Raw genomic sequence first — 27,168 nt, forward strand, 5'->3', positions numbered from 1 at the left:
TGGGCGCTTGTATATATGTCATTATGATTTTTTAGTCCTCCTAATAATGATTCACCTGCTATGTGACCGGGTAAAATTTAGTTTTTCAATTAGAATAAAAAGTCTGAGTGTAACTCTTTAACATTAATGCAATTTTTCAAACGGAGATTTGGAGTGGCCCCAGGGTCCGCTTTAGATTTACTTCAGAGGTTCTTTTTCAGACTTCTATTTGCTTTAGTGCTCTGCAAAGTTTCAACATAAATAGTGTCTAAAATTGATTTCTTCTGTTTGGCATATTACACAAACTGTAAAAAAATAACTGTTAATACTAATAATAATAATTCCTTACATTTATGTAGCACTCTCAAAGTGCTTTTACAAATTGGGGGTGAATCTAATCATCCACCACCAGCGTGCAGCATCAACCTGGATGATGCGATGGCAGCCATATTGAGCCAGACCGCACACCACACACCAGCTGATTGATGGAGAGGAGACAGAGGGATGAAGCCAATTATGATATGGGGATGGTTAGGAGGTCATGATGGACATAGGCCAGTGGGCAGATTTGGCCAGGATGCCGGGGTTAAACCTCTACTCTTTTTCAAAGGACATCCTAGGATTTTTAATGACCACAGGACCTTTTCAGGACCTCGGTTAAACATCTCATATGAAAGACGGCGCTCACTGAGCAATATACTGGGGTGTTAGGACCCACACAGACTGCAGGTTGAGCACCCTCTGCTGGCCTCACTTACACCACTTCCGGCAGCAACCTAGCTTTGCCATGTGGTTTCCCATCCAGGTATTGACCAGGCGCAGCCCTGCTTGGCTTCAGTGGGCGACCATGTGACAGTTGCAGAAAGATAGCTGCCAGCGATAATTAACACAACGTAAACAATTTTTGTAAATTCCACAGTATTTAACTGTAATAGGGTTTCAGGGTAATCAGGGTTTTTGTACCATAATTGTAATGGAAGAAGGCTGGCAACGAAGTTGCCGACATGTTTTATATATGCAGCTTATTAAGGAGTAGTCATGACGGCAATGGTCAAGAACAGGGACAAACAGGAGCATGTAGGTAATCCAAAGCGTAGTCAGAAACAGATGAACGGTCAGGCCAGACGGCGAGCCACAGAAACAATAAACTAAACAAAGGGTCAAAAACACAGCAAGACAATCACTCAGCGATGTAATCTCAGGCTGTACTCACACTAGGTACAGTTGCCTCGAAACGGGCCAAAGCACGCTTGTCCCCCCTCCCATCTCCCCCGACGGCCTGCGCTCACACCACAAACAGGCCTCGGCACGCTTACGTCATCGCTGCTGCGCTTTTCAGTGAGAAGCGCTCTCTCACTCAGCAGCACAGTGGAGATTTCTCTAGTTATATCCTTTCAGTCGTTTGATATGCCGTCAAATATTTCGTCAAACAGTCCTTAGGGATGCGGGGACACGCAGTCAGATATTTCGCCGAACAGATCCGCAACTATTGGCGCTCAAAAACAATCATAAAGCTCTCGTGCTGCAGGAATGAGGAGGTCTGCTGAAGCCGCGCAGCTGTCGTGCAGTGAGGAATTCTTGTCTTTAATAATCTACGGCAGTTTGCGTTCACTGAACAGTAAGAATGATTAATAAATCCATATGAAACAGCCCTGTAAAAGTCACGTCTCGCTTTCAGTTTCGGGCTTTGGCGCGTTTTGCACTTACACACAAGCGTACCGTGCCAAAGCCCAAGTGGACTACGCTCAGGCACACCTCTTCCTACCGGTGCAGGGCCGGCCAAGTGAACCGTGCTTGAGCCCGATTCAGCGCACTCACACTTCTCAAACGATCCGGGAAACGGGCCTGGGCACGGTACGGATAGAATAGTGTGAGTAGGCCCTCAGACACAAGGCACTCAATGGGAGTGAGTGATGTCACTGTGATGGGTAGGGTTAGGGGCGGGGTTTGGTGTGTACATTAAAAAGCATTGGATGCAGCTCAGATTGCACTGCACCAGGTCTGCATCCAGACCCCTCTCGGAAAAAAACAAAAAAAATCACAAAATATGGAAAACTGCTAATTTACAGATATTTTTACAGTGTTCAAAAAGGTAAAATGTACACATTCTAATCAGCTGTAGCTTAAAATAAAATATCTAAATCATAATTATTCATGATAAACAAACAACAGGTGATGTAATTTATTTATAGTGTTCACAAGGTCAATTCTAAAGATAATAATAACACATAGAAACATTTTTTATTAGCCAGTGGTTTACTGAACAAACTGTTGGTCTGTATTTAAATACAGTTTATTTAAATCTATTAAATAACATATGCTGCCAACACATGTTTATTTCTGTCCAAACGACATATAATGTCAAACCATGACAAATATCATTTAGGGTCAATTTTTAAAAACTATAGTTAAAACTTGATAATAATGACATGTTGGAAATGTGATTAGGATCCCATAATGCAGCTTAAAGGCTTAAATAAACACATAATAACATACAAACGTTTTCTGTTAACATTCTCACAACTGTTCATAAACAGATGTTTTTACACACCTCAGCTAATGCTGTAAATTATATAGGGAGCACTTTTACTTTGCACATTACTACAATATTAAAGACATACTGTAGCTCAAACTATTCAATATAATAGCTTTTTATTTTTAGATATGCTTTCAAACTAATGAGGCACTGAATGACTTGCCTGAGGTAAATGAAATGCAGCAGACGTATTGTTTACAAGCTGTTTTAATGGCATCTTTCCATTGTTGAAACTGATTGTTGAAGGAATGAAATGCGAGATGTTTGTTTCATGCTAAAACTAGACTTTTTGTTGACGTGACGTTGCATTTTCACTGTCACACATGACAAAAATTAAAACAACTCTATGCCTCTATTTTGTATATTATTAGCACAGGTTTTTCTTCATTGTTGCCATGTCACACCATAGGACATATTTAGGGTACAATTAAAAAAAAATTAAAAAGTGAGAGAATCGATCAAGTTAGTGACCTCTTCTTCTCATACATCAAACTTTTTTTCTTTAAAAATTATGTGAAACATTTTCACTGCTTATGTTAACTACCCATAAATGTAGTAGGAATACTTAAAATGTATTGTATACAGACCAATTAGAAATATGATAGTTTGTTAAAGGTATCATCCGCTGCGTAAAAACTTGCTGGATAAGTTGGCAGTTCATTCCGCTGTGGCGACCCCGGATTAATAAAAGGACTAAGCCGACAAGAAAATGAATGAATGAATGTTAAAGGTATACTCATGCATATCAGAACAAAAAAATGTAAAACAATACAGAACATCTTACTTATCCTAACATCCTAACATGATTAAAATTGTAATAATAATATGAAAGTCTAAGAAATGTATCACACTATGTTATATTATAAGATGAAGGAATTTGGGTAGCTTTGGTCAACCTGAATAACCTGAGAGGAAAAAAAATATTCTGACTCTATAATAAAGTGGAATTAATTAGCTTTTACAACCCTAAATTAACGTCATGTAGGACTTTTCGCCTTGTTTTGCGGCAAGATACACACACAAACGCATGCACACACACGGGCATCTGCTGCGTAAAACATCTGCCGAAATAGTTGGCGGTTCATTCTGCTGTGGTGACCCCTGATAAATAAAGGACTAAGCTGAAGGAAAATGAATGAATGAAACCTATAGTCTCCTAAGTCAACAGTTGCTTTTCAGGAGCACAAAAACCTTTATGACAACAAAAAGAGAACACACTTCCCAAAGTAAGACCTTAACCTACTGTAATAGCACTATTTTTAGATTATGCACCTTTTTTCCTTCAATTATCAAAGTTTTTAAAGTGATTGACGAAGGGGTTTTTTTTTCGGTCCATTGAAGTGTTTGTGGTGATGGTGTTTTGATAAAAAGCGCTGCTGATTCATACGAAAAAGGCAATGGAAATGGGGGCAAATTACAGTACAAAGGAGTTCGCAAAGCTAGAAAACATAATAGCCCTAATTTCTGATGACAGAAGAACATCTGAAGGCAAAGCTCAGATGTGTTTGTTAATTGATATAAAAGACTGTAAACACACTTGGTAAAAGGAAATGCTTGGCTATTTACAACCTTAAAGAATGTATGTTTTGAAGAAAATTTTGATCCTTTTAGAGATTTCTTGAGAAAAGAAATATAGAGACCCATGCAATGGTAAATATGGGTTGTTGACATAACGTTGCATTTTCATTTTTACACATGACAAAATATGAAAATAATTAGTTTTGCCATCATTTTAAATGTGGTGAATTGTTAAGTGTTTCTTTGTTTTGCATTGACCTCTTGTTATAAAAACTGTTGTGTTATTAATTTGTTCTACATTTTTGTAATAAATCGAAAAAGAAAATTGTAAAATCTTTAATAAATACAATTTTGTTTCTTATTTTTCCCATTTTTAACTTCTTTGGAATCACTAGTTTCTAGCATGCCAGCCAATCAAATGACATATCACTAGAAAGCCCAAGATGTCCTCTGAACAGTACAACAGGACTTGACAGAGTAGCTCAAAAAAATCAAAGAAAATTCATGAAAATGAATTGTCCACTACAGAGGACACAAGTCAATGGGCGGGGTCTCAGGAGAATATATGAGTACACCCCTCACAAATGTCTCATTTAAATTAATATTAGATCTACACTTAAATTAACATGTTAAAGAAAAATATTGAACAACAAATGTGAAAGAGCAAAATTCAACAGAAGCAAGAAAAATTATAAAAATTTTGTTGAAATTTTGCAATTTTTTTCCAATATTTCGCATTAATTTATTTAATTGTATTATCTTTTATTTCTCAATATGTTTGGAGAATAAAATATTATCTTAATAACTATATTAGTTTAATAAATCATTTTTGTTTAAATGCACTTAAATATATGACCTATATTCACAGATAAATGGAAAAAATATTCATTTTCAAAATGGGGTGTACTCGGTTATGCTGAGCACTGTGTGTGTTCTATGTGTTCTTCTCTATTTCCTTAATGATTTTGTTACAATTTGAATCACATTTGTAAATTATTATTGCTCTCTGATCACTGACTCATGATATTCGATATGTAATAAGTGAAGAATTTTCTCTGTGATTTTGTACCATTGTTGCATAACGTTGCCTTAAAGCAGGGGTGTCCACACTCGGTCCTGGAGGGCCGGTGTCCTGCAAAGTTTAGTTCCAACCCCAATCCGACACACCTGTGTTAGCTAATCAAGCTCTCACTTGGCTTTCTAGAAGCATCCTTGCAGGTGTGTTTAGGTAAATTTGAGTTAAAATCTGCAGGACACCGACCCTCCAAGATCAAGTTTGGACACCCCTGCCTTAAAGCAACAAAAAATATTTTGGGGTTGGGGTGGGGGGGTCAAACCAAAAACAACTTTTAATAGTAAAACGTTCCCAAAAGAACCAAAAAATTATGTGGAATCATTTTGGTCATGTACCATTGAAATATATGCAGTAGAGGGTTTATTTGTAAATTTTACTTAATTTTTGCTTTATCACACCATAGGACCGTGGTCACCAATCTCGGTCTTGGAGGGCCGGTGTCCCTGCAGGGTTTAACTCCAACATGCCTCAACATACCAAATGTACCTGCCTGGGTGTTTCAAGTATACCTATTGTAAGAGCTTGATTAGCTTGTTCAGTTGTGTTTGATTAGGACTGGAGCTAAAATCTGCAGGACACTGGCCCTCCAGGAACAAGTTTGGTGACCACTGCCATAGGACATTTTACAGTGCAATTTAGTATATAAAAGTTAGTGACCTCTTACAGTATAACATCAGGCTTCAAACTAAACTCTAAAAACTTTGTTGAAGGAGCCTAATTAAATTAATGAAATTAATGTTTTAATTAAATTAATGAAAACTTTTCCACAAAATTGAATTGTGGTATTTTAACTTATTTAAAAAATGTTATTTCAACTTATTTTGGGCAATTACAGTATAATCCATGATGATGAGCAAAACTCTGTTTGAACCAATGATGTCAAATCCCCTTGTGAATTTAACTTGCATGGAACAGAGTTATAAAACTCAATCATTTAATTTGGAAAACCAAAAGTTCTGTTATTTATTCAAGTTTGAACTACTATTGCTTTAATAATGCCAACAGATGACTTAGTATGATCTCTGAACTGGCATTATGGACCACTGAGTGATGTAGTATACATGTTGTTTCTGAAGCTGCAAACACCAGCATGAGTGCTTCTCTTTTGCAAGGTGGTAACCTCAAAACTGTACTTAACTCTTCTAAATCTTGAAACTAAGTAAGAAATAAACTCTTACAAGTTTTTTTTTTCTTAACTTAAAACACCTAAAATTACTTTTATTTACTTTATTACTTTTATTATCAACATTTCCCCCTTGTAATGCAATCCCACACAAAGCAAGGTGGGAACTACACCTCCACTAACTAGGAAGTTACACCATTCATGCTGTCCCAACACAAATAAATTAAGTACATAAGTAATATATTAGAAATGTAAACGGATTGAACAGGCATTTGAGACCAAATGTGAACCAAATAAACAGCCATTATCTTAGTACATGCTAAGATACAACAGAACATTTAGATCAAAGCATAAAACTAGTGACGGAATCTGGTGATTAAAGAGACATCATATGTTATGTAATTGAGGAATATATGAAGCCTGTGATTAATAAGGCTATTTGTCTCCTCAGAGATGGAGGTGACAAGATTGATGAGCATACTGACATTTGAGCCAGTGATGCCAGACCAAATCAGTCACTTGGATCAGTTCCCATTTTAATCACATTTAAGATTTTCTTATGTACATCTTCATATTTGCAATACAGTGAATGTGTTGCCTTTGCCCACTTGATTATTTTGACCTGCACTGATAAAGACTCAAATGTAGATAACTTTTGAAAAAAAAGGGTTTTTGTAATTCATTATGGCTTTTTGATGAGTGCCTTTATTAGGGGGTCAAGCGCGAAGCGCTGAAACCCTATTGTTTTTGTTAAGATTTTTATTATTATTATTATTATTATTATTATTATTATTATTATTTTTCTGCCCTAGTTTTTATTGGGCAGACCAAACCGTAAGGCCTAGAGAGCTGAAACTTGGCCAGATGGTAGTACCCCGGTACACTAGACCCTGGCCAAAGATCAGCTTAATCGGACCATAGGTGGCGCTATACCGCAAAAAAACAACATTTTGCACATTTTTGGCCGCCATTTGTAAACCGTTTGACGTAGAATCAAGTAATTTACATATTTGGAATCCTTGGGTCTGTGCAAACAAAAGTTAAGTGACTCAGATTTTCTCTATGACGCACCGTTTTCCCGCTACATCGCGATTTGTCCGAAACCTACTTTTGCGAACTAGTCCTAGGTTTTTCAACCAATCTAAACCAAACCAGCTCTCAAATGTTCTCTGGACACTGAATATCAATAATTATTGAAAAAAAGTTAAAATTTTTATTCTCATGCGAAACAATACGCAAAAATGTTCCATGCTAATTGAAGCTAAATGCTAATTGTAGCTATAACTTTTGAACTGAATGAGATATTATCACCAAACTTGGTACACACATGTGTAAGGTGAATTTGAGGTCACAGTGCAAAACCCGTGGATTTTGGCCACATGGTGGCGCTATAAAGCTTAAAAACATAAAAATTACTCTAACCTTACAATCATTAGTCCAATCAGCTTGAAATTTGGCAAGCAGTGTCTTTGATCAAGTTGTCATAACATACTATAAGGGCATTGGCACATCTCAAAAAACATGGCCGCCATTGGCCAATTAGAATTGAGCAGCCATTTAACAAGGTTAACGATGAGTGATCAGAACGAAACTCACTGGGCATGTTTGACTCATGGTCCTAGAGGTCTGTAAGAATTTTGAAAGAAATCGGCCACTAGGGGGCGATTTTGTGTTTTTTGAGGGTGTAATTGATTGGTTAATACACACAGTTTTGCGCAACCACACAATTTACATATCATATGATAGGCCTGCTCATACCGAACAGTTTGACACTAAAACCACTGCTGTCACTCACACCGTTCGTTAAATATGCATCAATTAATGAAAAACCTACTTTTGCAAACTAGTCCCTTGTTTTTCACTCAATCGCAATGAAACAAGTGTTGTTAGAATCTCTGGACTATCTAGATCAATAATTATTAAAAAAAAGTTGAACTTTTCACTTCTGATTGCTGTAACAGGCTCATTTACAAAAGGGGCGTGTCTACATGAACCTACATGCCTGTAAACCAATAAGGAAAAACCAAAACATCACAGAAATTGTCGAGCACATGTGGCATATCAATGTGAAGAAACATGCAAAATTTTGTGAAGATCGGGCATTAGGTGGCGCTATAATAGTGGAAATGGCCCTAAAAACATGATAAATTGGCTTAAAAATGCAGTAAATGTGCTTCATTTACACACTTTACCAATTTTAGTCTAAGCTTATCACTGAAATGATTTACATGTTAAACTTTTTGTCCATCTTGAATGTTTTAAAGGTCTCAAAAACACATATTTTCCATATTCTATCATTTTAGCCACTATAACACAGACTTTTAACTGTTACCTACCATTTCTAACCACTAGATGTCACCACAAGACCACTTATTTATTGTTCACAACATTTGCATACCTTTGTTTTTTAAGTTTAAAGTCAGGGAAATTGCATTTAGGATAATTTTGAATCACACTTTGACATGATGTAACAGTGTTGTGCATTAAAAATCTAATTTAGTCCCATTTAACCTCTTCATAATAATTGTAATTGGCAAAACTGGTTCTATGATTAAACACCTTGTTTTAAAACATATGTAAAGAAAATCACAACTGTGTCTACTAGATGGCAGTAACACACCACTGATAGTTTATAGTTTATTTTACTGCTCTGTAGAAAAGAATGTAAAGTAATTGGCCATAGCATGAAACTCTTAGACATTGGCCACATGGTGGCGCTATACATTGTAAATTCACAGGCTTCCTGACTGCTATATAAGCTTACCCTGCTAAACTGCTTGACCCCCGTCAATCGCCGCTTGCGGCTATATTTGTTTGTTATTATTGTTTATTTCATTATAGAGTTTATTTATTTATGCAAAGAATTAATAGAACGTGGAGGACCATGGAGTGCCGGTTAGAAATAAAATGAAGAATCAGTTAATAATTAATTAATATTTGAAGCATAAAAATGTATGTAAATAAATCACGGACACATAAATATATAAATATGTCTATTTAAATTGTGTTTTTAAATGTCATTTTATTAAATAAAAAAAACTAGTTAAAATACTTTTAAATGTATAAATAAGGGCAGCATGGTGGCTCAGTGGTTAGCAATGTCGCCTCACGGCAAGAGGGTCTCTGGTTTGAGCCTCAGCTGGGTCAGTGGGCATTTCTGTGTGAAGTTTTCTCCCTGTGTTTGCACAGGTTTCCTCTGGGTGTTTTAGTTTTCCCCACTGTCGAAAACAAAGTCATGCACTATAGGTGAATTGGGTAAGCTAAATTGTCTGTAGTGTATGAGTGTGAATGAGAATGTATGGATGTTTTCCAGTGCTGGAGGGGCATCTGCTGTGTAAAACATATGCTGGATATGTTGGTGGTTCATTCCACGGTGGCGACCCCTTATAATTAAAGGTACTAAACCGAAGGAAAATGAATGAATGTATAAATAAATAGACAATTTTATAACTTTTTTAAATCCATATTTTAAAACTTTGATTAATCAAACAGGGAAAAGATATATCAGCACCTTGGAATTATAAGGTTCTATTTGCGTTCTGAATGATTTTAAGATATTGAGCTTTAAAGTTTTTGCATTTCATAGGAAACAGTATATGTGTAACATAAAGTCTTAACATGTAAACAACCTTTAAAAAACATCACAATGTGAATAAGTTGTCATTTAATAAGAATATATCAATTACTCAACTTTGACAAAAATGTCAGATAGAATCTTATAATTCTAAAGTGTTGATTTTAATAGATCACAATGTAAACAGACAAATAAATAGACAAATTTAAATGTGTTTATTTAAATTGTGTTATTAAAGTCGCCATGAACCGACCTTTTTTTTTTTTTCGTATTGTGAAGCTGTTTCTAGAAAAACAGAATATTACATGACACAACAGTGGGTGTGGCTTGTTTTTTCTGCTGTAACCTAAATAAATGTCGTAAAGCATCTTGTTCAGAACGATAGGGAAAAGGGTTTGGGGAGAGTTACAGTATTACAGTCTAACAGGCACCTCTTTCACACCATTTCTGTTTGTTCTCAAAATTGACAGTTGCAGCAGCTGGTTAAGTATGTTAGCCACACTTAATTCCCCAAGACATACGTAAACTTACAATTTAACTGAAAAAAACAACAACAACAAAAACAACAAAAAATAAATAAATAAGATGTGTTTTTAAAGATTTCAATTAAAGATTAGAAGGACATTTTTTTTCTTAATGACATGCACAGATGAATTGTTCATTACTAAACTGGCAATGTGAGCTAACAAAATCATATGGTTAGTTTTGATTTCTTGGGGACTTAAAATATAATTTAATAAAGTTAAAAATTAATTTAAAATACATTTTAAATGTATTCATTAATAGACAATTTTCTAACATGTTTCAAAATGCTAATTAATCAAAGGGTAGAAAAGTATATAAATTGATCACAACTTATTTGGAAAAATAGATGGACATATTTAAATCTTTATTTAAATTGTGTTTTAAATGGCATTTAATAAAGCAAAAGTGCATTTAAAAATGGCAGCGGGTAGCTCAATCACCTCACAGCAAGAAGGTTGCTGGTTCAAGCCTCGGCTTGGCCTTTCTGTGTGGAGTTTGTATGTTCTCTCCGTGTTCGTGTGGGTTTCTTCCGGCTGCTCCGGTTTCCCCCACAAGTCCAAAGACATGAGCTAAGTTATTGGGTAAGCTAAATTGTCCATAGTGTATGAGTGTAAATGAGTGTGTCTGGATGTTCAAGGGTTGCAACTGAAGGGCGTAAAGATGCAAAAAACATAAGGTGGATAAGTTGGCAGTTCATTCTGCTTTGGCAACCCGAGATTAATAAAGGGACTAAGCCGAAAAGAAAATGAATGAATGAATGTATAAATTAATAGACAACCTCATAACTGCTTACTTAATTCATGTTTTAAAACGCTGATTAATCAATCAGTAAAAAAGTATGATAGAATATCACAATTAAAATGGACAAATAATCAGACATTTAAACGTGACTATTTAAATTGTGTTTTAAATGTAATTTAAAAGCAAAAAAATGATGTAATACTTTTTAAATGTAGAAATAAACAGGCAATTCTATAACATATCTTATTTGTATTTTATATTTTTATTTATTTCATGTTTTAAAATGCTGATTAATCAAACAGTAAACAGGTATATTAATAGATCATTTTAAATACACATTTTAAATTGCTTTGTAAAAATGCAATTGGCGAATGCTTTTCTCTCTCTCTCTCTCTCTTTGCAGATTGGTTTTATTTTATCATGTTGCCACATGTTTTTATTTATCCATTTGTCAATAGAGAAAAAATGAAAAATAGTTGCTACTAGGAGCAAATATTTTTCCATTTAATCACCTTTTTTTTTCTTCAACAACGGATGCATGACAATAGAACAAACAATATAAATCTAGGGTGGTGGAAGGTAAATAATAATAATAATAATAATAATAATAATAATAATAGTAGTAGTAGTATAAAAATAAACAAGTAAATAAATGATAAAATAAAATTCTTACAATTATAGAACAGCAAGACCTTTACATTAATAAAAAAGAAGAAGAAGTAGAAGAAGATAAAACACAAATGGAGGGTTAATGTTTTTTCTATTAGTACTTTCCAAATAATTACTACTGCAGCAAGACGTCGCATTATTGAATATAGGCCACGCCCACATAAGTTGAACCGCTTAATGGCTGACACCTGTGGGTACCAGCCACGTCGCTTTTTGCCAAAACAAACCCGTTACAAACAAACCCGTCACCTGACCCTTTCTACATTGGATTCAGTTCATGGATAACCGTTTCATATTTTACAAACTGACAAAAAGACTAGTGAAAAAGTAAAGGAATGTCTTCTTTGACAGCACGTTTTCTTCCCTGTAAACCCTCTGAAGATCCACAGCATGTTTTAAGGAGGTGCGCAGTGTGATGGAGAGTTCACAAAGAAACTTTTATTGAAGGCTCTGTTGGATCTGACAGCAGCTACCTCGCATGCTGTAAGTTTTGATTTTTACCAATGTTCTGAAAACACTTAACGTTACTTGAAAATTGAGGGGGTGTTGATATTTTAACTACGCATGTGACCTTAAAAATCATCATACTGTAACTGTGACCCTTTAGGCCATTCCTTAGAAATTGAATAATGTGTTGAATAATAATTTTATGGATATTTTACAGATGTTTTTTAATATTTATATTTATTTTTTCTGATACTGATATTATAAGTGAACTTTTAAAGAATATTAAAATTATTTCAAAGACCATCATGGTCATATATTGTATGAAAAGTTAAAATATTTAGTTTCATTAAGAAATGGCAGATTTGGGGCTTGAATGAGTAAAATTAAACTCTTTTTTTTTTTTTTAATTAATTTATTTTTTTTCTGGAAAAGAACAGAAATTAAATTCATTAATGTAAAATCGGGACATTTAGGGACAAACAAACCATTTTTCTTTCTACAAGTTTTAGCATTGTGCTAATATTTCAGTCATCTTTTATATGGCATAGTTTTATCTTATTAAATGTTAGAGTTTTGTCATAAATCTAAGCATTTAAATATCATACTATAGCAAAATATATTATTATTTACACAAGCAGTATAAAGTGACAGCTGATATTATGAATATTTTAAATAATTAATTTGCATATACATATATTTAATAAAACATATGATCTATGACGTGACCGTGACCATCAGCTTAATTTTAAATTATACTGCACAATATGAAACATCATGTATTAAGAGTGTTTAGGTAAAATTAAAAATTTTATTTAGGCTTAAAATTATATTTTGTTTTATTTTTATTAATATATGAAATAATTGTCCAACAATCCATAGTTTGACATGCATCTTTTGACACTGAGATGTATAGATATATGGATATATTCTCTTATTCGTGACCCTAGACCACAAAACTTCTTAAATGTTATTTAATATGTATTGAATTGTATACATCATTTGATATCTGAATAAATAGAATTTTGTCTTTTGTATGACAACATTTGTCAGAATAGCAAGTATTTCAAAATCTAACTAAATATTGAGAAATTCACCTTCAAGACATCAAAGAGTTTTTTATTATTATTTTTTTATTATTAAATGTTAACAGGTTTGTGTGCATCAGTTAAGGCAACATTAGCACCTGTCAGCTTTAATCTTGGGATAATTCTGAGCTTTTGTGAGCTAATTTTTATCTTCCATGTTAAAAATAATTTTTTGGGGTGGGATTAGCCGTTCATGAAGGGTCGTTTATGTTTGTTACCGTGATCCACAGGGTTTGTTGTATGTTTTTACCTCTTTTTACCTTTAATTCTGTCAGGACCGATGCAGCAAAGCTTGGATTGCAGCAAGCATTTTTGTCGAGAGAACTGTACGAGAATTAGAGAATGGCGGACTTTGTCTTTTATCAGTTGAGTTCTTTCATATTCAGACACATCACCTGTGTCTGTTGTGTTCACCTATTTTTAAAATCCTCCATATTATCGGCAAGGCTAATGGTTGGAATAGACAGGGCAAGAGACCTGCTGCGCTGCTATTCACTGTGTCTGCATTCAGACCCAGGGATTGAGATAGAGAGAAGTCCTCATTTATACTATTTATATAAACATGACTATCTTTATAAGGATATAACAAATTATGGTATGTGTATATGAAATTACGAATAACAAATGTAAGATATTTAAATTACTTACTGTTTATTTCTTTGCATTTCAACTTTTAAAAAGTATAAAATCATGCTGCATCTTATGGCGAGCAAGCTGACAATAGTTGTTCGCTCCCCTCTTTTTCCCCTGCTCTGCCGGCCACGCCCACTCCTGCCTCTTCTCACAGTGCTTCATGACCATTTCAGATATATATATATTTTTTTATTCTGAGGTAGACTTGAACCGAAAGAGAGGGGTTTCATGGCCCTTTGAATGTGCCCAATTTAAGTTCTTAACAATGCATATCACTAATAAGATATTATGTTTTTATACATTTAGTAGAAAATGTCCCAAATATCTTCATGGAATACTATCTTTACTTAAGTTTCTAATGTTTTTTTTTTTTTTTTGTGATAAGAGAAATCAATAATTTTGACCCATACAATATATTTTTGCCAAAAATAACACAAGCAGCATATGTCTGATTTTGTGGTCCAAGGTCGCATATTAGCCATTTTTAAGTCAAAGTAAATGTTTAGTTAGTTAGTTAGCTTGCTAGCTTGCTAGCTTACCTTATTTGTCTCCGTATAGGGAGATTTCATTTGAAGCACATGCTCACAGAGACTTCTGACATTTCAGATTTGGCATGTACCATGGTACCCCTACTCTAAATAAATATCCAGTCTACTTGCCATCAACTACTACTGAGAGTGGAGGAATTTAAAAACTTAGTTGATTGTGGTATAAATTATATATATTTTTTCTATTTGTTACACACCTGAGAACACAATATCCATGACCTGATGGTAACAATTGGAAAGTGTTTGATAAATGATGCTTCTCATCATTTACAATCATGATGGCCTTGTTTAGTACTCTTTCTATACCATCAAGGCTCTTTAGTTTTATTCCCAACAACTCACTGGCTGTTGTTACCACCTACATCTTTGACCTCTTCTGGGCCTCCGAAGCATTTCTATACTAACAAATTACACAAAATGTTGCAATACTTTCAAAAAAAAGCATTATAAAACATGATTGTGTTATCAGCATTAAAAGACAGTAATGTCTTTAAGAAGTGCATTCTCTGTTGAAGCTTTTTTCCTTACACTGTCAGTCCATACAGTACATCCCACTTAATTTTATTGTCCAACATCCGACCCAAATATTTATAATTTGTTACTAACTAAATTTGCTCTCCATTGATTAATGTGGGATGAGTTTGATTTTAGTTGTGTATAATAAGTCTGTGCATGTTTTGGACCATTAATTCAGACATTACAGTTTTAAGTTAATTGACAGTCTGCACACCCTCAATAAAACATTTGTTAAACCTCCCCAGCCCATTCAATGCTAGTAATAGTGCGTAGACACTTTCTCTATGGGTCAATACTTTGAGCAAAATGAGGGTGTATGTGAAGAAATGTAACTTGTCTCAAGCGAGCACACAGCATATGGACTGTGATGGCCAATGCTTTATCTTCATTCAGCACCAACCACAGTGTTTCCTTCATTTCATTAAGAGGAGTGAAGACTTATCTGTGAGCTTTAGACAATAAAGACAAAGATGGATTAATGCACAGGCTGAACAGGAATCTGAACTCCAGACCTACAGGGGTCCACGATGAGCTGCACAATTATATTTGCTAGTCTTGTAGACTAGTTTAGCGATAATTCTTGTTTTAAGCTAGTAGCAGGGTAGCAGAATGAACTTTTGAATAATGTTGTTGCATTGGATGCCATAATAATAAAATTATATTCAATTTTCATTTTTAAACGTTTGTTTTCATCAACAACAAAAAAATGTGTCCTATTCTGGGAAGAAAAGAAAAAAAACAAATGGACGTTTACTTAAATAGATTGTATTTTTCACAAGCACTTTTCTAATTAAGTGTATTCTACTTTAGACTATAATATATCTAGCTTTTATAAAAAAATAAATAAATAAATAAAAAAGTGCTCTGGGGTAACTCAAATGTTTGGTTGGTGCTCTTTGGGTAAGGGATTCATCAAAACTCAACAAGAATCAGTCCAAGGCACTTGAAAAATGTGAAAAATTTAAAAAGCCTTTATTCACTTGACTAAATCTCAAAAAATAAATCCTACGTGTTTCGGCAAGAGTCTGCCTTCATCAGGGAAACAGTGATCAGGTGTGTCTAGAGTCTCTTGAGTACTACGGTCACATGACTCATGATGTTTTTTTTTTTCTTGTTCATTCTTGTTGATATCTAGCTTATATGTCATGGTTTATGAGTCTGTGTGCTCTTTCTGTATGTTATGATTGTGCCATGTGTGTTGTTGCGTCCAAGGGTGTGCATGTTTGTTTACCTTTTGCACTAGCAGCATGCTCTCAGATCAGCTGATTTAATCACCATTCTCCAGCTGATTCCTGTTTTGCTGGCTATTTATTCAGTCAGTGGTTACTGTTGGTCATTAGTTTGTTGTTGTTCTTGTCTGTTTGTCTTCCAGAGATTCTCTGCTTCTCTGTTTGTCGAGTGACAAGGCCATTGGCCTAGGAACTCTTTGTTTTTGAACTTTTTGCCATATTCTTTGTCTTCAGCTTTCAGCCCTTTTTTAACTCTTTGAGACTTGTTTTTCTGTTACACTTATAATAAACGTCACTTCCCTCGCTATTAGATCCTCGGTTTTTGATCGTGACATATTAGAGTTGTACGATGTTGGAAAAATTTGATATCACAATGTTTTGATTTTCAGCGATTTATAAATTTCTATATGAATACAATTTAACCACATGGCCCATTTGGTAGGCTCACACTGAATCTGTTCACGTGTAGCAGAGGCCAGTTAGTAAAGTGCCATGCAGGTAAACCTCACTATGACCTCTAAAGGTGCTCTAGTTACAGACGCAGGTTGGATCCCAGTTCGGAGTGGGTTGGGTGCTATAGGACTGGTGGGATTACACGTGCAGAAATTCACCAATTTTTTGCTGATTTTTAGTCCATCAAGTCTGTATTGTGGAAATGTGTGTGTATTAATATTTCAGTTTTTAAATTAATTTTAATTATTATTATTATTATTATTATTATTATTTTGTTCAAATTATTTATTTACAATACAGTTTGTAAAGTAATATGTTTTGTCTTTTTAGTAGAGATATTAGAGAGAGGATCTAATTGGATTTGCTCCTAAAATACTCCTAAAATCAGGACGACGCAGTGGCGCAGTAAGTAGTGCTGTCGCCTCACAGCAAGAAGGTCGCAGGTTCGAGGCTCGGCTGGATCAGTTGGTGTTTCTGTGTGGAGTTTGCATGTTCTCCCTGTGTTCGCGTGGGTTTTCTCCTGGTGCTCCGGTTTCCCCCACAGTCCAATGACATGTGGTACAGGTGAATTGGGTAGGCTAAATTGTCCGAGGTGTATGACTATGAGTGTGTGTGTGAATGTTTCCCAGAGATGGGTTGCGGCTGGAAGGGCATTCGCTGCGTAAAGATGTGCTGGATAAGTTGGGGGTTCATTCCCTGAACCCTAAATTAATAAAGGGACTAAGCCGACAAGAAAATGAATGAATGACTCCTAAAATCATTCCGCATAAATCCACAGTTTTTTTTATCAAATTCTACACAGAAATAGCAAAAAATAAAAATAAAAAATCAGCAGATTCTGTCTGAGAGTTCAAGTACAGAAATTGAATAATCAAATGTGAAATAGCCCTGCATATTCTTCTTTGTTTACATAATTAACTTTTTATTTTAAGTTACAATTGGCACAATGTCTTGTGCCTGAATGCTTTAAACTCTCTTATGTTCATATTCACAGGGCTTTAAAACATGCAAATGATAAACTTTGGCTCCATTACGGTAAAAATCCTCAATGACTCCACAAATGTCAGGTTCGGTCAAATATAATCCCAGTTCAACATTGCAGATCCTGCGATGTGACTATTGTGTATGCACATGTTGTAATATCAAGACTAAAACGATATATTGTGCAGCCATAATAGCTATATATCTGTTTTATATAGCTATTTTAGATATGTGTTTCAAGTTCTGCTTGTGTTTGTGTTGTATAGGTCTTCTAACATAATTTTATTTATTTATTTTTTTTAAAAACAAATTTCTCAGTTTGTCCAATAGTATCTGCTTTAGTGGTTTATCTGACAATGTCAGTGGGCTCTGTGGTTTAGCACTGTCTGTAATTGATTAATGCTCTGTAATTGATTAATGCTCACCATCCCCTCCGGTCTACAGTGAAATTGCTCAGCGTTGACCGGTTTGCGGTGATCAAAAGGTTTGGGATCACTAATCTAGCGTACAGGTGTCAAACCCAGTTCCTGGAGGGCCGAAGCTCTGCACAGTTTAGTTCCAATGCTAATTAAACACACTTGATCACACTAGTCTGAAGGACTGTAGCCTGAAGGACTCAATTAGAGTTGTCGTATGGTGCTGCGAAAAGGGGCAGGATTAAACAAGATGATTAGACATTTAAAATATGGATTGCTCCATATTTTAAATGAATAAAAAGGTCATGTTTTTATCCTCGATTGGTCTCACACAGTCAAGTGATGCGATTTCGCAGGTCAGAGTTCATCAAGCTTGAACTTTTCAACGCAGCGAACTGTAAAACTTGACGCACGACCTTGCGTTTCTGGTCTGAACGATTTTACACCCCTGGTGTATGGGGATTGGAATGACATGAGGTTAAGTAATTCATTACATAATTTTAGTTTTTGGGTGAGCTAATGCTTTAATTAAGCTATTAAATACCTTAAATTTAGCTTTATATAATCTCTATACTTGGTGAGATTATAACTGATAGCATTAGCAGTGGCTATTAAGGCATTGGTTATGTAGTCATAAATGGCCCTAATGGGACCATGCAGACCCAATTAGCCTTGTATTCATTAGTTATTTTAATAAACAGTGGGATTTTAGATAATAGCAGAGAGTTGTGGTCATTTGTCAAAATCTGATTAATGGCTGGCTCCGGATTGTGAGAGATGAGTAGACCCTCTTTAATTGATTGGCTAAACACACTTGGCACCCTCTCCACTCGGAACACATTTATACAGAAATGGTGACTGAAATGGATGCACCTCATTTCGGTTGTGCTGCTGAGCCAGCTGTATTATTCCACCAATTAGAGATGACTCATCTGTGCCTACAAGACAGGAAATCTCCAGAAACTGGGACAATAATGACACTTAGTCAGATGTGAAGGGTATGACATGTACAAATGTTAAACAGGGCTGCAAGCAAACAGGGAGCAGATTAGACCTTGTACTGTGCACCACATTGGAATTCCCACAGTATCACAATATTAAATGGTTATGTAGCATTATATGGCTAATATGTACTGTATACTAGAAATACTTTGTTTTTAAATATGAAAAATAGGCTTTTTTCTTAATCTAAATATATTACCAGTGAACATGAATAATAAACCCACAGTAAAGTGCCAAAATGTTCTCAAACTTGCCAGGAAAACAAAAGGGGCAGAATGTGTTGAATCAATATTTATATATTTTTTATTTAGTTCGTTGTTGTTGTTGTTGTTCTTGGCAGCTTCTGAGAGTCAGAGACAATAAATCTGTGTTTTCTCTTATCAAAACGTCAATTGAGAGACATTGGGCCCTATCACACTTCCGGCGCAAGATGTGACGTAAATGTTTTTTGCAAGTTTCAGCTTGACACAAGTGTCATTTTGACGTGTTGCACCCCGCTGTTTAAACAGTAAATGCATTTGCGCTCATATGTGCGCCCATAGGCAGTCTGGTCTATAAAAGGAGGTATGTTAAGGCGCATTGCTGGCGCTTTGCTATTTTGAGGATCTAAAATAGACCGCTCAATAGACCAGTTAAGAGGAGGTCTAAAGTCCAGCGCAGAGCGCGTCAGTTGTGCTTGATACATACAGGATTTACAGCAATTTGCTAATATTTTTACAAATGAAAAAGAATTGAAGGATTAAAATATTACAAAATAGCATTACTTTTTACAAAAAGTTGAAGGGGGGGTGAGTGGGGGGGGGGTCTTTTTTTCAGTTTATTCATGACAACTTCATTCATTCATTTTCTTGTCTGCTTAGTCGCCACAGCGGAATGAACCACCATCTTATCCAGCACATTTTTACGCAGCGGATGCCCTTCCAGTCGCAACCCATCTCTGGGAAACATCCACACACACACACACACACTCATACACTACGGACAATTTAGCCTACCCAATTAACCTGTACAGGTTTTAAAACAAATCTTTGTGCTTGACAAACATAATTAATTATTTACAGTTGAAGTCAGAATTATTAGCCCCCTTCACAATTTATTCTTCTTTTTTAAATATTTTTGGAATGATGTTTAACAGAGCAAGAAAATTTCACAATATGTCTGATAATATTTTTTCTTCTGGAAAAAGTCTTGTTTGTTTTATTTAGGCTAGAATAAAAGCAGTTTTAAATTGTTTAAACATTCTTTTTTGGGCCAAAATTATTAGCCCCTTTAAGCTTTTTTTTTTCTCAATAATCTACAAAACAAAGCATTGTTATACAATAACTTGCCTAATTACCCTAACCTGCATAGTTAACCTAATTAACCTAGTTAAGCCTTTAAATGTCACTTTAAGCTGTATAGAAGTGTCTTGAAAATATGTAGTAAAATATTATTTACAGTCATCATGGTAAAGATAAAATAAATAAGTTATTAGAAATGAGTAAATAAAACTATTATGATTAGAAATGTGTTGAAAAAAATCTTCTCTCCATTAAACAGAAATTGGGGAAAAAATAAACAAGCGGTCTAATATTTCAGGGGGGCTAATAATTCTGACTTCAACTGTATAGGCTAATGCATGTCTCTGCGTACAACACGTTTCCTTATCCACAGAAGAGAGTAAAAGTAAATAATGAGGAGGCTCATCTCTCATTCTCGCGCTGTAGATGCTCTGTTTAAATGTTTTCTCCCTAGTGAAACGTTCAGTTTTTCCACTTACGAAGTCTGTCATGTAAATAGCAAACGGGCTATGGCATGACGCAACTGGCACTTAGAGGGAATGGGAGATGAGACTCTGAATGGTTTATTCTTAAAACACACAAAGCTCATTAGGAGAATAAGCTCAACCCTGTTAGACCATGCGCCACAGCGGAAAGGGGATTTTTCCGTTCTTAAAATAGCAAAAGTGGATTCGGACACGCCCTTAATGCTTTTGCGCCCTATCATTTGGACTTCGCGCCAAGATCTTTAAAATAGAGCCCATTATGTCCGTAATTAACATAAATTTTATTATATGGTTACTTGTGGTTGTGGTTACTACCTAGTGTATATTTATACATTTACTGACATAAAAAATATCTAGTATTGCTTATTATATATTGTGAAATTGTATGAAATTATATAAAGTGCATCCGGAAAGTATTCAAGCACTTCAATTTTTCCACATTTTTTATGTTACAGCCTTTTTCCAAAAGGGGTTAAATTAATTTATTTCCTCCATTCTACCCACAGTACCCCATAATGATAATTTGAAAAAAATATATATTTTTTAATTGTTGCAAATTTATTACAAATAAAAAAACTGAAAAATCACATGTACATAAATATTTACAGCCTTTGCTCAATACTTGGTTGATGCACCTTTGGCAGCAATTCTAGCCTCAATTGTTGGAATGTCTGAAAGGAATAGGGCATAGGGGAGATAACTGGGAATAAAGCACAGCCAGGAACTATGCTTCTAACTACAGCTCTAGAGGTGTAGTTGCAAGCGTACAAGTTTGCGACACAGTTTGCAGATGTCTGTTGGAATGATGGATAACGATGGTTTAGGGAAACGCATTTCAGATCGGCTGATGCTTTCGTTGGAACTTGAAAAGTTGAGAAATCCCCAACTTCTGCAGTGAGCAACCCCATTGAAGTGGTGATCCACAATTCAGTTTGGCAATGCTTGATGTCATTTATTCAAAGTAAATGGGAAACGTTGATGACACCCAGTGTGAAATCCTCAGTGAATTTCCATGGCAAATCCCACTCTTGTTTTCTTTAGAAAATGTAAATCTCTAGTTGTTGTTATTGTTGTTATTATTATTATAATTTTATTATTATTATTATTATTATTATTATTATTATTATTATTATAAGTCCATATAACTATAAGATAACTGTCCCCAAACTTAAAACAATCACAATCATCAGAGTCTCCATCTGAACAAAGTTCAGTCTTCACTTTAAAGTTTGTGACTTTACATGCGTAAAATAAAAAATGATTACTTTCAGATCATATTTACTCAAGCCATGAACTCTTTCAAAGCCCTAGTTTTCACTGTGCAGTGGAGCTTGGCGGTAAACAGCCTGCCTGGGCGTTTTGCTATGGGGAGTTATTTTAAAGCATATTCTTTTGGGAAACTGTTTCTCATTTGTTCGAGGTGTACAGAATCTACAACTAGAAACCACCTCGAGGTTTGTCATATTTTTAACATCAAGCAGGTTGAATAATGAAAGTTAAGTGAAAGTTTCAAACTTTAAGAGTTTAAATTTAGCCAAAACAAAGTCATTCATTTGGTTTTAACAAACAGCCACTGTCACTGCGATAACTGCCGTCTTTGCAATAGCTTCATTAGCCACATGACTGCGACAAAATAAGACCTTAAATCTGACCAACATGCATCACAAGAATAGACAAGCACACTGGGAGTAGTGGCTGTACCTTTAGTCCTGCTACATTAGTTTCGGTGTGAGTAAGAGCTACGCAGTCATGCATGGTAACTATTAAAAGCCCCTGAGTGTCTGGCCATCTCTTCGCGGTTCACTGGGAAGAATCTGTTCTGTATCAATCATTAATCTCTGCGTATGTATATACATAGACATCGGCATTTTCTTTCCAAAACCCTTAGGCACTGAAAGCTTACGATGGGCTGATAGAAAGGACATTTATTTCCATCTGTGTTCCTTTTTTCCAAGGTATATTTCCACAGTCCACTTGGTAGAGGGCTGGGCTGCTGACACTAATTGGTGGATAAAATAGCCTCGACGCTCTAAAAAGCAGAAGATTGAGGCTGTTTCGCAAGGATGAATTTGCAAGCTGAATTGCTTCAGAACTCATATTTATGCTGGGATGTTTTACACGCAGCCCCCTGATCTGAAGTCCATAGGCTCTTCATTTCGGAGCATATAGTTGATTAAACAGTTTAATTAATACTGCTCTTATTGTGTGTGTGTGTGTGTGTGTGTGTGTGTGTGTGTGTGTGTGTGTGTGTGTGTGTGTGTGTGTGTGTGTGTGAGTGAACATTTAAGCTACTGAGCTGGCAGGCAGTTATGATTTTATATATATATATTCACTGGGCAGTTTATTGGGTACATTTTGCTAGTAACAGGTTGTACCCCCTTTTGTCTTCAGGCTTTAATTCCTAATGTCATAGATTCAAGAAGGATCTGTAAAGGTGCCTCTGAGATTTTGGTCCATAATTTTGTGAGGACATGATGCAGTTGCTGCAGACTTTGTCATTTATATTGCTAAAAAATGTCCTTGTAATATAGGTCATAAATAGTTAGTTTGGATGGACATCAACTAATTTTAAATTGTGCTAAGAAGCCCTAAAAGTGTGCCAGGAAAAAAAAAAAAACTTCATTTGTAGAATCCTGAACTTTTGATACATGCTTTTATGTTGTTTGTGCCAAATTCTGACCCTCCCATCTGAATCTTAAAACAGAAAGTTAATGAGGCAATCTTTTTACAATCTTCATTTGTCCAGTTTGGTAAACATATGTGAACTGTAGTCAATTTGTTGTTCTTAGCTGCCAGCGGTGTCTCTGGTGTGTTCTTGCTTATCTGAATCAAGATTTGTGCATTCAAATATTCTGTGCCAGGGCTGCATAATTAATTAAAGACGATTGTATTTGCATTTCCCCAGCATGTGCTTTCAGTTGGAGCAACATTTACTACACAGTTATAGTATGCTAACAAGCTATGCAGAATTAAGTTAATACTTGCAGAAGATTAAATCAGTCGATAATAAAATCGAAGATAATCATTTTGTGATGATGATACTGAATCTGTTTGCGTAGCAGCAACATTCCTCTCTCCCCTCTGAAGCTAATATGGAAGTTGCTGATACAGTACAGCAATTCATCGAAATTCCACTAATCCTGGCTTCAAAATGGAGCCCATTTCTAATGACCTCATTGTTAAACTGGCCAACTTTACAGCAGAAAAAAAAGGTGTTTACAGCCTGGTACAAAAAAAATGTTGTTGTATATAGCTAAATATTACACTTCATAAAATTGTGAGGGGGGGTTGTTATAAATAAATAAATAAATAAATAAATAAATAAATAAATAAATAAATAAATAAATAAATAAATAAGATGTATATGCCAAGTTTAGCAGCTAATTAGCAAGAATCAACTGACGTGACATGACGGAAACCAGCGAGACCTAGCTGTCACTTACGTGGCCTCGCCCTTAATTATGCGGACCTAATAAGAACAAAATGGATGAGTTTTATTTATATATATATGTATATGTATGTATATATATATGTATATATATATATATATATATATATATATATATATATATATATATATATATATACATGTATGTATATATATATATATATATATATATATATATATATATATATATATATATATATATATATATATATATATATATATATATATATATATATATATACATGTATATACATGGCATGATTGATTCACGTGATGTATGCAACTATTAGTTTTAGGTTACGTGGTGGATGTTGCGCTCTCTCGCTCTCGTTAAACATGCTTAAATACTTTGCTAAATGACGATATATAAAATCCTTTTTAGTCCTCGTGTATGAGATTTAAGGTTTAGGACTCTGCTGAAGTCTGTTCCGAAATGAAAGTGCCAGAGTTGACGTCATTCGCTATAGTTTTTAATGATGCGTGACTCATTGACAGGTGTAAATCCAATCTACCTGCTTACACTGCAGACACTAGGGCACAGATCCAATTCATATCGTATACATTTCCACATATGAACAAGGCCTGAATCCGATTCGAGTAAATCGGAATCCATGTGATTTATTTATTTTTTTTCTGCCACATGAGAGAAAAAGAAAATTGGAACTGAGTCACTTGAACTATGCAGTGTAAATGTAGCCTAAATCATCTGTTTATTCCACAACCACTTTTTTGATTGTGGAATTTCACTTATCACTTTTTTGGTCGTGGTATTTCCTGGCTTTCTTGATGGGAGTTTGGAGTTTCAGAGCACAAGAGTGCACTCTGGCCTTTGGAAGAGATTTTCTATTAATCAATGATCTGTGCTTTTTTTTTTTTTTTTTTTTTTTTAATTTTGTAGCCATATTCTCTTCTGCAGATCTTGTTTTGCAAGATGTATGATCGAGTCTCTGTTGTCTCCTAACTGTGGGCATTTTCACCCACAGAACTGCTATTCTCTGGATATTGTCTTTTTCAGACTATTCTTCGTAAACCCTAAATATGTTCATGCATGAAAATCACAGTTATCAGCAGTTTCTGAAATACTTATCTCGCATCACCAATTAGGCCACTTTCAAAGGCACTTACATGCATATCTCCTTTCTTACCCATTTTGATGCTTAGTTTGAACTAACAGATCATTTGAGCATTTGGACATTTCTAAGCAAAGTAAGACATTAATGTCCTAATTATATAATTAAAAATCAAGGAATGATCATGTTTTATTTTGGTAAAATGAGCTTAATCTAGAGACCTTTGCCTTTCAAGCCACTTCTGATATCAAATGAATATATATTTATACACAGTATTTGCATCTTTAAGGAAAAAGCTTCATTGTGGATCCATTACATGTGACAGATAGGTAAATCAGTATAGTTGTTAAAAAATTTTGACATAGAAAGTTAACATATGCATGGAATTTCTCTAGAATTTAGATATAATATCTTTCAAATACAGTTTTCATCTAATAGGGAAGAGTGTGATTTAGGATGCAGTCAGCGTCCATTTCAGCTGCCAGTCTATTTCAGGTCAGCTACTGTCATGGTGGAGCAACAGTTTAATGAAGATCTTGCGGATAAAATTATTCATCAGTTTTATAGTTAGTTCTCGCTCTCTGTCTTCTTTTATAATGCATATGGGATTTATGCAGAGATGTGATGGCTGATGAACTTGAAATGTCCCTGTGTTCCTTCCGTTTTTGTGGCTCTATTTAAAAATGTCTCCTTTTTTTGTCAGACGAATGGTTCTCCTCTCATATACTTTGTGTTTGTTGACTTCTTATCAAAATAAAGTACACGAAAAACATCAAAATATAATAGAAAATAAGTTTTCTTATAAGGGAAGACAGAGTAAACAAATGCTGCTCCTTAAATAAACCCTCTTCATGTGGTGCCATATGTTTGTGTGACCATATGTTTTTGTGACCATCAAGGAAACTCAAATGTTCAAAGAAAGAAAATCAAGCATCAGAATAGCCTAGCCAATCACCTAACTTGAATCCAATAGAAATGACAAAATAGAGACTAGACCTACAAAACCATCAAGATTTTTACACTCTGTTGAAATCTGTGAAAAAAGAATCCCACCTGAGCAATGCATGTGACTTCATTCCCCACATGAGAGACGTCTTTAAGCTGCCATCGTTAAAAAAAAAAAAAAAGTATTTTTATGTAAAGTATTAAATACGTTTCAGTAGTTCAGTACATTATTTTTTGTCAATTCAATGTTATTACTCAAAGTTTTTCCAGATTTTTTTGTGTTATTTTTATGTTTGTGTTGTTTGGGTTTTTACCAAAATCTGGTTCAATTCCATATCAACAGCTCCTTCAGAATATTTTGGCCAGAAAAAAAAACAAATGTAACTACTATATACATACACTCACCCAAGAAGACACCGATATTTCCATTACACATGTTGTATGTTGTCTCTTCATGTTTAATTCAGCCTTTAAAGTAACTTAAAATCATTTGTTGGTACATGGGATTGTGTAAATTAATCTGGATATCGCTGTAGAATTCAGCACCATGGACAGCTTCTCTACATTTCTTCAGAATTTGGAGAGCGAACTCACTCAACAGACATCATTATTTAGCTTTCATCCACTGTAGTTACATAAGGTGGCACAGACCTTATGTAGTTTCTACCATGTGATTAGCCGATTAGAAATTTGCGTTAACGAGCAGTTGGACAGGTGTACCTAATAAAGTGGCCGGTGAGTGTAAATACACTGATCCAAGATTACACGTTGTATACCCTTCAAGACAATACTTGGCATGCTTTAACAAGTTTAAAGCTACTAAGTTTAAATGTTATAGTCTCCTTATTTAATTCAGTTTGATTTTACAAGGAAATGCAACTATTTAAATT

At 34.9% G+C, this 27,168-nt stretch overlaps 1 protein-coding gene across 1 annotated transcript in view; it reads left to right on the top strand.

The window, feature by feature from the left end:
• Positions 1-11,999: 11,999 nt before the first annotated feature.
• The window catches only part of lig3 (ligase III, DNA, ATP-dependent), a 163,963-nt gene continuing 148,794 nt past the window's right edge, over positions 12,000-27,168 (top strand). The window contains exon 1 of the mRNA XM_087252376.1: positions 12,000-12,223. The gene's annotated coding sequence lies outside the window, so the exon portion shown is untranslated. The remainder of the gene's footprint in view (positions 12,224-27,168) is intronic.

This window comes from Danio rerio, chromosome 5 (assembly GCF_052040795.2).
Source record: "Danio rerio strain M-AB ecotype USA chromosome 5, GRCz13ab, whole genome shotgun sequence".
NCBI lineage: Eukaryota > Metazoa > Chordata > Actinopteri > Cypriniformes > Danionidae > Danio > Danio rerio.